Source organism: Pelmatolapia mariae, linkage group LG9, assembly GCF_036321145.2.
Source record: "Pelmatolapia mariae isolate MD_Pm_ZW linkage group LG9, Pm_UMD_F_2, whole genome shotgun sequence".
Taxonomy (NCBI): domain Eukaryota; kingdom Metazoa; phylum Chordata; class Actinopteri; order Cichliformes; family Cichlidae; genus Pelmatolapia; species Pelmatolapia mariae.
In genome coordinates, this window is record NC_086235.1 from 38,424,586 (window position 1) to 38,438,310 (window position 13,725).

Sequence of the window (13,725 nt, forward strand, 5' to 3'; positions counted from 1 at the left end):
CATGTCCTTCAACGCACATATTAAACAAATATGTAAGACTGCTTTCTTCCATTTGCGCAACATCTCTAAAATTAGAAATATCCTGTCTCAGAGTGATGCTGAAAAACTAGTTCATGCATTTATTACTTCCAGGCTGGACTACTGTAATTCACTATTATCAGGATGTCCTAAAAACTCACTGAAAAGTCTTCAGCTAATCCAAAATGCTGCAGCAAGAGTCCTGACAGGGACTAGAAAGAGAGAGCATATTTCTCCTGTATTGGCTTCCCTTCATTGGCTTCCTGTTAAATCCAGAATTGAATTCAAAATCCTGCTCCTCACATACAAGGTCTTAAATAATCAGGCCCCATCTTATCTTAATGACCTTGTAGTGCCATATCACCCTATTAGAGCACTTCGCTCTTGCTCTGCAGGCCTACTTGCTGTTCCTAGAGTATTTAAAAGTAGAATGGGAGGGAGAGCCTTCAGTTTTCAGGCCCCTCTTCTGTGGAACCAGCTTCCAGTTTGGATTCGGGAGACAGACACTATCTCTACTTTCAAGATTAGGCTTAAAACTTTCCTTTTTGCTAAAGCATATAGTTAGGGCTGGACCAGGTGACCCTGAATCCTCCCTTAGTTATGCTGCAATAGACATAGGCTGCCGGGGATTCCCATGATGCATTGAGTTTTTCCTTTCCAGTCACCTTTCTCACTCACTATGTGTTAATAGACCTCTCTGCATCGAATCATATCTGTTATTAATCTCTGTCTCTCTTCCACAGCATGTCTTTATCCTGTTTTCCTTCTCTCACCCCAACCGGTCGCAGCAGATGGCCGCCCCTCCCTGAGCCTGGTTCTGCCGGAGGTTTCTTCCTGTTAAAAGGGAGTTTTTCCTTCCCACTGTCGCCAAAGTGCTTGCTCATAGGGGGTCGTATGATTGTTGGGTTTTTCTCTGTATTTATTATTGTGCTATCTACTGTACAATATAAAGCGCCTTGAGGCGACTTTTGTTGTGATTTGGCGCTATATAAATAAAATTGAATTGAATTGAATTGAATTAACAAACATTCAGCAGCACAGCAGTAGTTGTAAACAATCCTCTCCATGTTTAATACGACACTACCTCGCTGGTTTATTCTAGGTCTGTAGTATCAGGCGCAGCTTTAGTTCCCAGCCATCGTAAAACCTACTTCAGGGATGTCAAACTCAGCTTACATCGTGGGCCACACACAGCCCACTGTGATCTTAAGTAGGCCAAACCAGTGAAACTGCCCTTTCTGTCAGTGTAAAGATGTTCCAAGACACATTTAATCCCAATTAATATGAGAAAAACAAGTGCAATTTCAACAGTATGTCTCAGTTTTGTGTGACTGTAAGTTTCTGTGAGATTATTCTAAATTCTGTTCTATGTGAATGTGGCAGAAAAATAAATAAATGTGTAAATAAAGGCAAAGATTCTCCTAGCTTAGTGCTCAGACACTAGTATTTAAAAGTAATCCAACAAACCGTGGACCACTTGCTTAAACAGGAAAAAAATGTAGTATAAAGTGAAGTCAAGTCAAAGTTTATTTATATAGCACATTTAAAAGACTAGTGTACATCAAAGTGCTTCACAACAAAACCACAATGCAGGCAGAACAAAGAACAAATTACAATTATACTTAAAATTGCATTTACATGGTGTAGTGCAGGCCGAATGAAAGTTAAACTAATTTGTTTCAAAAGCTAAGTTAAACAAGTGCGTTTTTAAACAGGATTTGAACGATTTAATTGATTCTGATGTACGGATTTCAACTGGGAGATTATTCCAAAGTGAAAAATATATAATCTAATTAATTGGTAAAATATGAATGGGAGAGGTCTCTATCAGTAGGAAAATCTGATAAAACTTTAAAATACAGTTAAAAGTCCAAAATCTATGCCCTCCTTCATATATTCAGATATTCTAAAGCCATCTAGTGGGCCATATCGGAGTCTTTGCCAGGCCGATTCTGGGCCCCAGGCCTTAAGTTTGCAACCCCTGACATACGTGCTTGAAGTACACCCACACCATCTCAAAGCTGAACGTAGACACGGTGACATCATCAGCTGGTTTCTGACGTCTCATTTTGAAGCCTCGAGATTTTCACCATCACTTCTTTCAAGCAACCGGATGAACGTAAATTCAACGTTAACGTCGGAGTGCTGCGGTTTAAATATAGATAGTATATAAATATAGGCCGGTATAGATCAGGGGGTGACCGTGGTTCAGGGGGTTGGGAAGCTCATCTTGTAACCGGAAAGTTGCCGGTTCGATCCCCCCCTCTGTCTGTCTTGGCCGTTGTGTCCTTGGGCACATGATTCACCTACCATCTACTGGTGATGTCAGTCTGCCCCAGGACAGCTGTGGCTACAACTGTAGCTTAGCTCCACCAGTGTGTGAATGTGAGAGTGAGTGAATAGTGGAATTGTAAAGCGCTTTGAGGGTCTCGAAAAGCGCTATATAAATGCAATCCATTATTATTATTATTATTATTATCAGGGGTGGGGACCAGAGATCTCCGGCCTGGAGATCATTTCTGTCTTATAGCATGAATAAATAAAAAGTTCAGGAAAACAAATATCGACGGCTGTTGAGTTAGTTAATATGTATGCCCTCATTTGTCATCTGTCGGGACGCTCTTCATCGGAGTTTGGTTGCTCAACAAGCAGCTTTCACACGACCACAGGCGGACAGACAGAATATCACCCTTGCAAGTTTTGTGGTGAGAGCGTTAATAGCCAAGAAGCTGAAACCTCACGAAGAAGGAGAGTTTGTGAAGGAGTCCTCGGATCTGCCGCAGAGCTGCTCGCGCCCGATAAAGTGCAATTATTTCAAAGCTAAGTGTCATGGTCCTGGGTGTTTCCCAGCCGTGACAGTCAGCTTGTCTCGAAGAACCGTGTCAGACAGGATTACTGATATGATATATTGGAAAAACACTGAAGGACACTGCAAGAAACTTTGAGTATTTTTCTCTGGCCCACTTTTGTGCGCGGGAGACTGTGAAACGAAGGAGGAGTTGCTGTCTTTGCAAGCCATGCACGGCAGTACTAAAGGTGAGGATTTGTTTGAACAAGTTGTTGTGGCCATGAACAAATTTGAACTGCCATTTGAAAAGTGGAGCAGGCTCGCCATTGATGGAGCACCCACAATGGTTAGCACGCAGAAAGGATTGACTGCATTAGTCAAAAAGAAACGAGGCGTCTGAGTCTGGATGCAAGTGATTTAGTTGTATGCCACTGCATCATACATCAAAGAGTCTGTGTACACATTCCCTGAAGCTTGACACGGTGAAGCAAACTGTTGTGTCCACCACAAACAAAAGCAGAGGGCCGAACAACCGTCAGTTCAAGGAGCTACTCAGCGAGCTCGAGTCAGAGTACAGCCATCTGGGTGAGTGTGCAAAACTCATTCAGGCAGGAGAGGTTTCAAGATGTGAAGAATATCCAAAAGGAACTGGACATGTTTGCTACGCCGTTTAATGTGCAACCATCTGATGTGCCAGACACTTTCCAAATGGAAATAATTGGGCTGCAAAACAAGTACGAGCTTGAAGCTAAGTACAACAACCTCTCTCTGCTGGACTTTCACAAACTGTACGTTCATGCCGAGGCTTTTCCCGTCCTGAGGACACATGCCCTGAATTTGCATCTCTGTTTGGGACCACGTACCACTTTGAACAGTTCTTTTCAAAACTGACTCTTGCAAAGAGCCACTTCTGCTCAAGACTAACTGACCCAAACTTGGAAAAGCAGCTTCGAGCAGCATCATCATCATCATCACTGCCAGCTGACATCAGACACCTCGCCAAAAAGAAACAGTTCCAGTCATCTCATTAGGTGAGTCTGACGAGCAGAAATGCAGCAGTCACGACGCTTAGTACCACAGTAGTTATAGACTTTTCTTTTTTGCATTCCTAGGTATGTGTCCATAATAGAATGGCCCTCAGAGAACTATATAAAACTTGAAATGGCCCTCCATATGAAAAAGGTTCCCCACCCCTGGTATACATGAAGCTGTCTTGTCAAATTGCTTCATGTAGCGAACCGTTAACCAGGACATAAAAAGAGTAAGCACCTGTAGCCTTCCATATTACTAGATGTGTCGATGTGGAGAATGTTGGCAGTGTGAATGTATTCATGACGATGTCGAGTGAATGGATAGTGTGTTACCAAGAGTTCTTTAGTGCACGGACAGCCTGCAGAGTGCAGCCGCACTGAACTCTTACGTTTGTAGCGCTAATGAGCTACTAAAATAAGTTATTTCAAACTTATGCACAACTCAAAGTTCCTTTGTGTCCAAGTGAAATGTTGCTGGCATTTCTGAGGTGATTCATGTAGCGGGCAACATGACCAAAACGGAGAAGTGTTAACTGTGATGGAGATACAGGGGAGCGCGCGGCTCGGGGGCGTGACTACAGCGAGTACAATGGACCAATCTCAAAGTTTGTGGCGTTTCCATGGACACCGACTCAGAGGTGTTGAAGCCAAAATTCCAGGTGGAATTGTCACAGCATGCCAATCATTAATCAAACTAATTACAGAATCCATGGAAAATTTAGCTAATGATAAAGTGCATTATTTAAGGAAAATGTTAAACTGTGGACTCAACAATAGGTAGCACTGATGAGAGTGAAGTTGAAGCAATGGCAACGGTGGAAAAAAATCTGTTTAGCTGAAAGATACATGTCGAGAGAAATAGGGGAGCTCTGCAGGGTGAAATTAGCAGGGTGTGTCAAAGAGTGAACATCGCTGAGTCAGCTGACAGCTCCATAAAATGTGTTTCCTACAGCAGCAAACAGGCTTCAAGAAGAGACAGTAAGGAGAGGATTCAAGATCTGTGGGCCAGTCAGCCTCTTGTGTAAAGGACACAGTGATGCTGAAGTCGCAGAGGCTGTGGTCAGTTCAGTCAGCCCAGGTTTCAGTATTCATGACATGCCTGAGATAAAACATGACCTCACTCCCCCTTAGTTAAAGGAAATAATGAAAGCGCATCAAAAAACTCCTGACTTAACTCTTTGTGCTTGCATTGGGATGGCCCTCAGGAAGGGATCAGTGCAGCACTGTACCAGTGACAGTGAGCAAAGCTGCTCATCATTGGTTATGAGTCAAAAACTGCTCCAGAGGCTAATTACCACCTCCATTCCTGAAGAGCAGGAAATATATGAATGATTTTGAGAATACATGTATTCTGCCCGTTCCATTATTTAATGATACAGGCAATAATTCATGAACCCTGTCTGTGTCTATCCTATGAATTCTGGCCAAAAGCACCTGAGAACATTCACATGATGGGGCGAGCAACCAGTGTCCAGAGCACAGCGATGAAGACAGAGTGGAGCAAGTTTCAAGGAAGAGGAAATAGCTTCTGACCCTCCAGGTAACTGCACACAGAAAAACTGAGACGTGTGAAGCATACAGTGGGTCTGTGTGATGGTTTATTGGGTAGAAACAGGCTCTAAACCACAAATGTTTTATACAATTATATTTGGCCCCCGAGATAATTTAAGTTTTACAGCTGTAGGAGCCATTTATGGGTTAATACCTTATGTGGCCACTAGAGGTCACCTTTTTCTGTTTGGTATGGTTTGTTCATGTAAAGGTATTTAAGGTAAACGCACGTAATCGGCGTGAAAGGGTGATCGTGGTGTTGATGATGGTGTTAAGCCAGAGGACAGTGTTTTAAATGTTGTTGGTAAATCTTCAGTCACTAAAAGCTCATCTAGTGGTAAAGTGAGCACAACTTCTTCTGCCAAAATAAAAGCAAAAGCAGAAAAGGCAGCATTACTTGCTCGTATGGCAGTCCTAAAAGAGAAGCATGCTTTGGAGGAGCAAGAACTAAAGCTAAGGAGGAAACGTGAACAGCTTGAGCTTGAAGCTTTGCTTTCTGCCTCTTCTGCAAAGTTAGCTGTTTTCCAAGCTGCTGAAGTTCAAAGTATATCTAACATATCGTCCAATGCTATGAATTCATATTATGAAAGGGAAATCAGGAAAACAGCTGCTTCAGCTGCAGTCAAGCCCAGTACACCAGTCAATGAAGATAAACCTGCAAAGCAAATATTACAGACTGAAAGCAACATATCTGCAAGGATCCTGCCAGAAACAGAAATGAGTGAGCCACAAGCTCAAACGGTCATCACAACACAATTTCACAATGTGGATCCTCCACCGCCCAGGCCGATTCCTACAGCGGGAGAAAGACAGTCGGAGGACATTTGTACCATTTTACAAAGACAAAATGAAATAACTGCAACCCTTGTTCAGCATCAGCGTTCATCGTCATTACCATCCAGGAAAATACCTGTATTCGATGGTGATCCTCTTCAGTACATGTCTTTCATTAATGCGTTTGAACAAGGAGTGGAAGAAAAGGCCAATATGAGGGACTCCTTGTATTATTTGGAGCAGTTTACAACAGGACAGCCGAGAGAGCTGGTACGCAGTTGTCAACATATGGCCGCAGGACAAGGCTATATACAAGCAAAGCAACTGCTCAAAAAACACTTCGGAAATGAATATAAAATTGCAACTGCTTACATTGAAAAGGCATTATCTTGGCCTGCAATTAAAAATGAAGATGTGAAATCACTGCAAGCATATTCTCTTTTCTTACGTGGGAGTTGTAATGTCATGAAAACATTGCAATATATGCAGGAACTGGACATGCCAGTGAACATGAAAATCGTTTTGTGCAAGTTGCCATATAAAATGAGAGAGAAATGGAGAGCCTTTGCATATGATATATTAGAAACTTCTAAACACAGAGCTCGGTTTCCAGATTTGGTTGCATTTATTGAAAAGCAGGTGAAAATTCTTTCGGATCCTTTATTTGGGGACAATCAGAATGTAACGTCAACAATCCCTATCTCAAAGGTTGACAACAGACTGAAGTCACAACCAATCAAACAAATTAAAGGGAACAGCTTTGCTGCTACAGTCACAGCCATGAACATGAATAAAACCTACAGCACGGAAAGGCTGATTACCACAACAAACCATGACTCTACAGTAAAGCCATCTTGTGTCTGCTGTACTCAACGACACACACTGGAGGAGTGTCAACAGTTTCAGCGGAAGAAGCACAGAGACAAAATGCTTTTTCTAAAGGAGAAAGGGCTGTGTTTTGGTTGCTTAGGTGCTGGGCACATAAGTAAAGACTGTGCTAAGCGTTTGACATGTAGGACGTGTGGTAAAGGTCATCCCACTGTCCTCCATATTGATAACAATGGTTTAAGTCCAGAATCCTCTGGAGAGCCCTCCTCTTCAATGAATGTAACTCCTATGAAAACTTGTGGTCATACAGGGGCCGGAAGAGACAGCGGTTTGCTTTCCATTCTGCCAGTTCAAATAAAGTCTGTTAAAGGTAGTCATGTCATACAGACATATGCTTTTTTAGATCCTGGCAGTTCAGCTAGCTTCTGTTCAGAGCACCTCATGCAAAAGCTAAACCTTGTGGGCAAAGGAACGCACTTCCTGTTACAAACGATGGGTCAAGAAAAGGTCGTCTCTGCCCACTCACTTACTGGTCTTGAAGTTTCTGGTTTAGGCAGCAATGCCTTCTATGAACTTCCAGAAATCCTAACACAGGAAAGGATGCCTGTCACCACAGATAACCTTGTAAAGGAAGAAGATCTGGTCAGGTGGCCATATCTGTCAAAGGTTCAAATTCCCCACATAATGGCTAATGTGGACCTGTTGATTGGATGCAACGCTCCCAAGTTTTTGGAACCATGGGAGGTCATTCATAGCCAGGGGAATGGCCCATATGCTATAAGAACGGCATTGGGTTGGGTTATAAATGGGCCCATGGAAGATGGGAAAAACAACTTGGACAGCGAGCACCCACCAACAGTTGTAAAGAGGATATCTGTTTGTAAGCTGGAGGAAATGTTGAAAAGTCAATATAACTACGACTTTAATGAAAAGGTTACAGAGGAAAAGGGTTTGTGAAGGGAGGACCTTAAGTTCATGAAAATCATGGAAAAATCTGCAACAATGGAAGATGGACACTACTGTTTGAAGTTACCTTTTAAAAAGGATAACATAAAGATGCCAAACAATTTCTCCATAGTTAAACAAAGATTGCAAAGTCTAAAACGAAAACTTCTCAACAATGAACAGTTGCATAAAGAATATAAAAACTTTATGGACGAGATGATAAGTAATGGATATGCAGAACAAATACCTTCACAGCAGCTGTCTTGCGAAAATGGAAAGAAGTGGTACATTCCTCATCACGCTGTCTACCATCCCAGGAAACGATCTATAAGAATTGTATTTGACTGTGGGGCATCATTCCAGGGGACATCATTAAACAAGCAGCTCTTACAGGGTCCTAATCTCACAAGTACATTGCTTGGGGTTTTACTTAGATTTCGACAGGATCGAGTCGCATTAATGGGTGACATAAATGCAATGTTTTATCAAGTTAAAGTTGCCAAAGAGGACAGAGACTTTCTGCGTTTTTTGTGGTGGCCAGATGGAGATCTGAGCAAGGACATAATTGAGTTTCGCATGACTGTTCATCTGTTCGGTGCAGTATCTTCCCCGAGCTGCGCCAGTTTCGCTTTGAGAAAAACGGCTGAGGACAATCAAACTGAATTCCTAGACAAGGTATGTGAAACAATAAAAGAGAACTTCTATGTGGACGACTGTTTAAAGAGTGTGGCCTCCAACTCAGACGCTGTTGATTTGGTCAAAGATCTTTCAGCACTTTGTCAAAGGGGAGGATTTACACTGACCAAGTGGGTTAGTAACAATCGCACCCTGTTGCAAAGTATCTCACAGGAGCAAAGGGCTAAAGATTTGAAAGAATTAAATCTTGACAGAAACAAACTTCCGGTAGAAAGAGCTCTGGGCTTGCAGTGGTGTGTGGAAACTGATACATTCAACTTCAAAATGGATGTTCCTCAAAAATCCTGTACTAGGCGTGGAATGTTGTCAATATCAAGTTCTATTTACGATCCACTGGGATTTCTTGCACCAGTCCTGCTGCCTGCCAAAAGAATGCAGCAGGAGCTTTGCAAAAAGAAACTGGGATGGGATGAACCAATACCCCAAACCATGTTGCAAAAGTGGAAAAGTTGGCTCAGTGATTTGCAAACGCTTTCCCATTTCAATGTTAAAAGGTGTATACAACCAAGAGAGTTTGGACCTGTCTCACATGCACAGCTACACCATTTCTCAGATGCTGGTGAATCTGGATATGGAACTGTGTCATATCTGCGCATGCAAGACAATAGGAAATCCATCCACGTAGCATTCTTGATGGGCAAGGCAAGGGTAACACCTCTAAAACCTGTCACTATTCCACGTCTGGAACTAACAGCCGCTGTAGTTGCCGTCCGAGTGGATCTCATGTTAAGGGCTCAGTTGCGAATGAAACTCGAGCAATCTGTATTTTGGACAGATAGTACATCTGTACTCAAATATATAATGAATGAGGATAAACGATTCCTTACCTTTGTGGCAAACAGAGTCTCATTCATTACAACTGCAACTAAACAATCACAATGGAGATATGTAAGCTCAAAGAAAAATCTAGCAGATGATGCTACAAGAGGGCTCAAGGCTGGGAACATTGTTCATAGCAGCCACTGGATCGAAGGACCAAGCTTTCTGCAGAAGCCAGAAAGTGATTGGCCAACCAATCTAATGGAATGGTGTCTATCAATGTATGCTCTCGGTGTTTGCTGATATCAAACTGTGGTATGAGGACCACTGTTGGTAATCTTTGTAGCGATACTCACTCCTTTTTTTTTTTATTTAGACCTGGTTTAATTCTGGTATAGTTGAATATTTGTATATAATCCCTGCAGCTGTCAGACTCTATAACAGGGGTCACCAGCCTTTCTTAAAACTGAGAGCTAGATAAAATTGTGAACAGTTTGGTTCATCTTTAGTTATATGGTTCTATCTAGCATATTCTATCTTGATAAGCTGTCTTATCACAGGTTAATTTTTCAAAAATATTAACAATGATTTAAGCAAGGAAAGGGCTACATGTCAACATACAACTCTTTATTTCTATTAATGTCTTACTTCATTCCTACCTGACTGACATGTCTAGGAATTATAAGTGATTGGCTCACTGTAGTGGTAAAAGTTGCTACCAATCAAATTATAATATGTTAAAGTTAAAACAAAACACAACTGACTGTTTTTTTATTATATCTAATACATATTATTTAATTATCCTTATAATTACAAAATGTTTTATGTAAGATTTATGTTTTGTAATTTAAACATCACAAAAGTATTTTGGAATTTGAATAATGTATTTTGTAACTGCAGTACACATAATACTAATTTTGAACAATTTTGTCCAGGTTCCTTGCCACCGGGGACTCCTTCAGGACCATCGCGTTCAGTTTCAGAGTCGGTGTGTCCACAGTGTCCCAGATCACCCCCCAGGTAGCGACGGCCATCTGGGACTGTCTAGTGGACGACTTTATGGCTGTGCCTTCACCTGGAGACTGGCGGTCAATCACAGAGGGATTCCAGGAGCGCTGGAACTTCCCTCTCTGCTGTGGAGCTCTGGATGGGAAGCACGTCCAGACAAAGGCACCCCATATATCATATAGGAGACACACACATTGATATACACTAAATATTTATTTCATTTCTTTTTTTGTGGTGCCCAAATTTATGCACCTGCTTGATTTTGTTTGAACAATTATTGCACACTTTTTGTAAATCCAGTAAACTTCTTTTCACTTCTCAAATATCAATGTGTGTGTCTCCTATATGATATATTTAGTGTGTGAGTGTGTGAACAAACGTCATTGTTTTTAAGCCCCACAGATACAATCATAGTCTAACTGTACAATGCAATGTAGTCCAAATAATCCAGCACATATACAGCAGTTAAGAGACAGAGGGGTCAGTGACCTTTCAAAATGCTACATTTTAGGTTTTATCTTTTGCCAGAATCACACTCTTACTTTTCTGTGTTCATGTATTTGAAGTGAAATTAAAGGCAATGGCAATGGCAAGAAAGTGAAAGTGGAAAGTGCTAAAAATAGAGAATTATCCTTTTAAGTGAATCTAAATATTTTCCTTCCTCTGTCTAAAAAAAGCTTCATCTCCTCTCTCTGTTTATACCAGCTCTATTATCTAACTGGCTTTTGGAGACTCAGATTTGAAATTTGCCAAACAGAAAAATCGATACTGTTTTCACTGAATGTTTTCTAGCAGTAAATATTTGTCAAACATTTGTTTCCAGTTTCTGTCCTTCCATGCGTTGTCCCTTAATCTGAACTGGAACCAAATGAAGCAGAGTGTAATCACCTCCTACGAGCCATCCTGTCACAGTGAGTGGAAGCTACAGTATCATATACTGGCTCTTTGTGATTTACAATGTGAGCTATTCATGGTGGCCTAAAACAAACTGTGTGCATGCTCTTGTTGTTAAAGGGAATCCTCCTGTGAAGCCACAAGTCAGCGTCACCTGTTTCCTGCTTGTCCAAAGTGAGCAGTGATGAAAAGATCAATTCATACAGAAGTGAAGCAGCAGGATCAGTCATGGACGCACAAGTTTGTTTGTTTTGTGGCACCACAAGGGAGCCTGGAGTGACTGGAGCTCCACTGGATCATCACCAGTAGGAAGAATAAAAACAACCACGTGGAACATTTTTGTAGAATCGCTACAAATTTTCCAGCACACACTGGATGTGATCTGGGAATGCAGTTTGTTGCAACGTGTACTCAGATATTTATGCAATACTTATGTAAGAATACTGTTTGTTGACTTCAGCTCAGCTTTCAGTACAGTTATTCCCTCCAAGCTTATATGGTTCTATCTAGCATATTCTATCTTGATAAGCTGTCTTATCACAGGTTAATTTTTCAAAAATATTAACAATGATTTAAGCAAGGAAAGGGCTACATGTCAACATACAACTCTTTATTTCTATTAATGTCTTACTTCATTCCTACCTGACTGACATGTCTAGGAATTATAAGTGATTGGCTCACTGTAGTGGTAAAAGTTGCTACCAATCAAATTATAATATGTTAAAGTTAAAACAAAACACAACTGACTGTTTTTTTATTATATCTAATACATATTATTTAATTATCCTTATAATTACAAAATGTTTTATGTAAGATTTATGTTTTGTAATTTAAACATCACAAAAGTATTTTGGAATTTGAATAATGTATTTTGTAACTGCAGTACACATAATACTAATTTTGAACAATTTTGTCCAGGTTCCTTGCCACCGGGGACTCCTTCAGGACCATCGCGTTCAGTTTCAGAGTCGGTGTGTCCACAGTGTCCCAGATCACCCCCCAGGTAGCGACGGCCATCTGGGACTGTCTAGTGGACGACTTTATGGCTGTGCCTTCACCTGGAGACTGGCGGTCAATCACAGAGGGATTCCAGGAGCGCTGGAACTTCCCTCTCTGCTGTGGAGCTCTGGATGGGAAGCACGTCCAGACAAAGGCACCCCATATATCATATAGGAGACACACACATTGATATACACTAAATATTTATTTCATTTCTTTTTTTGTGGTGCCCAAATTTATGCACCTGCTTGATTTTGTTTGAACAATTATTGCACACTTTTTGTAAATCCAGTAAACTTCTTTTCACTTCTCAAATATCAATGTGTGTGTCTCCTATATGATATATTTAACTGACATTTTTTATTGTAACAACCAACGATTTATACAGGAAAATAACGGCTATTAACAAGGTTGCCCAAACTTTTGCATCCCACTGTATTAGTATATTTTGTCATTAGTATAATATGAAATAAATTCTACATGTGTCAAGTCGTGTGCCAACATTTGCTGTGTAGTAGAACTGAGACATTAGTCATTATAAAAATTTATTTGAAATAATATTAAAATTCTCAAACAGAAAAACATTAAACATAAATATATAAAATCTAAGTATTTACAGAGAGACAGGAATAAAAAGGACCCAGCTGCTCTCCAGAGCAGGAACAAGGCTGAGGAGGAAATGCTCCATTGGAGACTGGCGTGGCCTCTTCAGGAACTCCAGGATGGCCAGCTCCACCACCGATGGACCGTCCTGGGACCAGTCCCTCATCTGCCTCGGAGGTTTTAAACAATAATCATAGAGAAAGTATATACAGTGGTCCCTCATTTATTGCAGCAGGGGTTGTCAGAATAACTAGCCCCTCACCACGCACTTTATACACTGTTTTCCCCACACACATGAACATTAGTCACAGTTCTCACAAGTTGATTCTCAAAGTGCAAACCTTTGTAGATTGCAAAACATATAAGTATTATTATGCCGTGTTTTGTCTTCGTCTGCCTGCCACTTTTGTGCATCTTTTTCCCTTGCGGTGCAGGTGTGTATTTCCGAATGAGGGTCATAGTTATGGGTGTTATTGTGCTGTTTTATCTATTGGACGTGATGGTTATCAAAACAAAACATGATAAATTTGGCAAGTGCAGGAGACACGACACGGAGGAGATTTGTCAATCAGGCTGCAGAATGCAGTGCTGTACGGTGCAAAAAAAAATCAGCAAAAAAGCGAGGCAGCGACGGATGAGCGGGACCACTGTGTGCTGTTTATTAATAAACAAAATATATTCCTATATGACAACATGCATAAAAGCAGAACGGTATTTGTACATCAGTGGGAAAATAGCGGTGGCTTGCTAGCTTTTGTGCGGCTTCCCCGGGTCAGTGAAAAATGTAAAAAGAGAAATGAATGAACTTACCAGGTTGGCCGATCTCTTCAC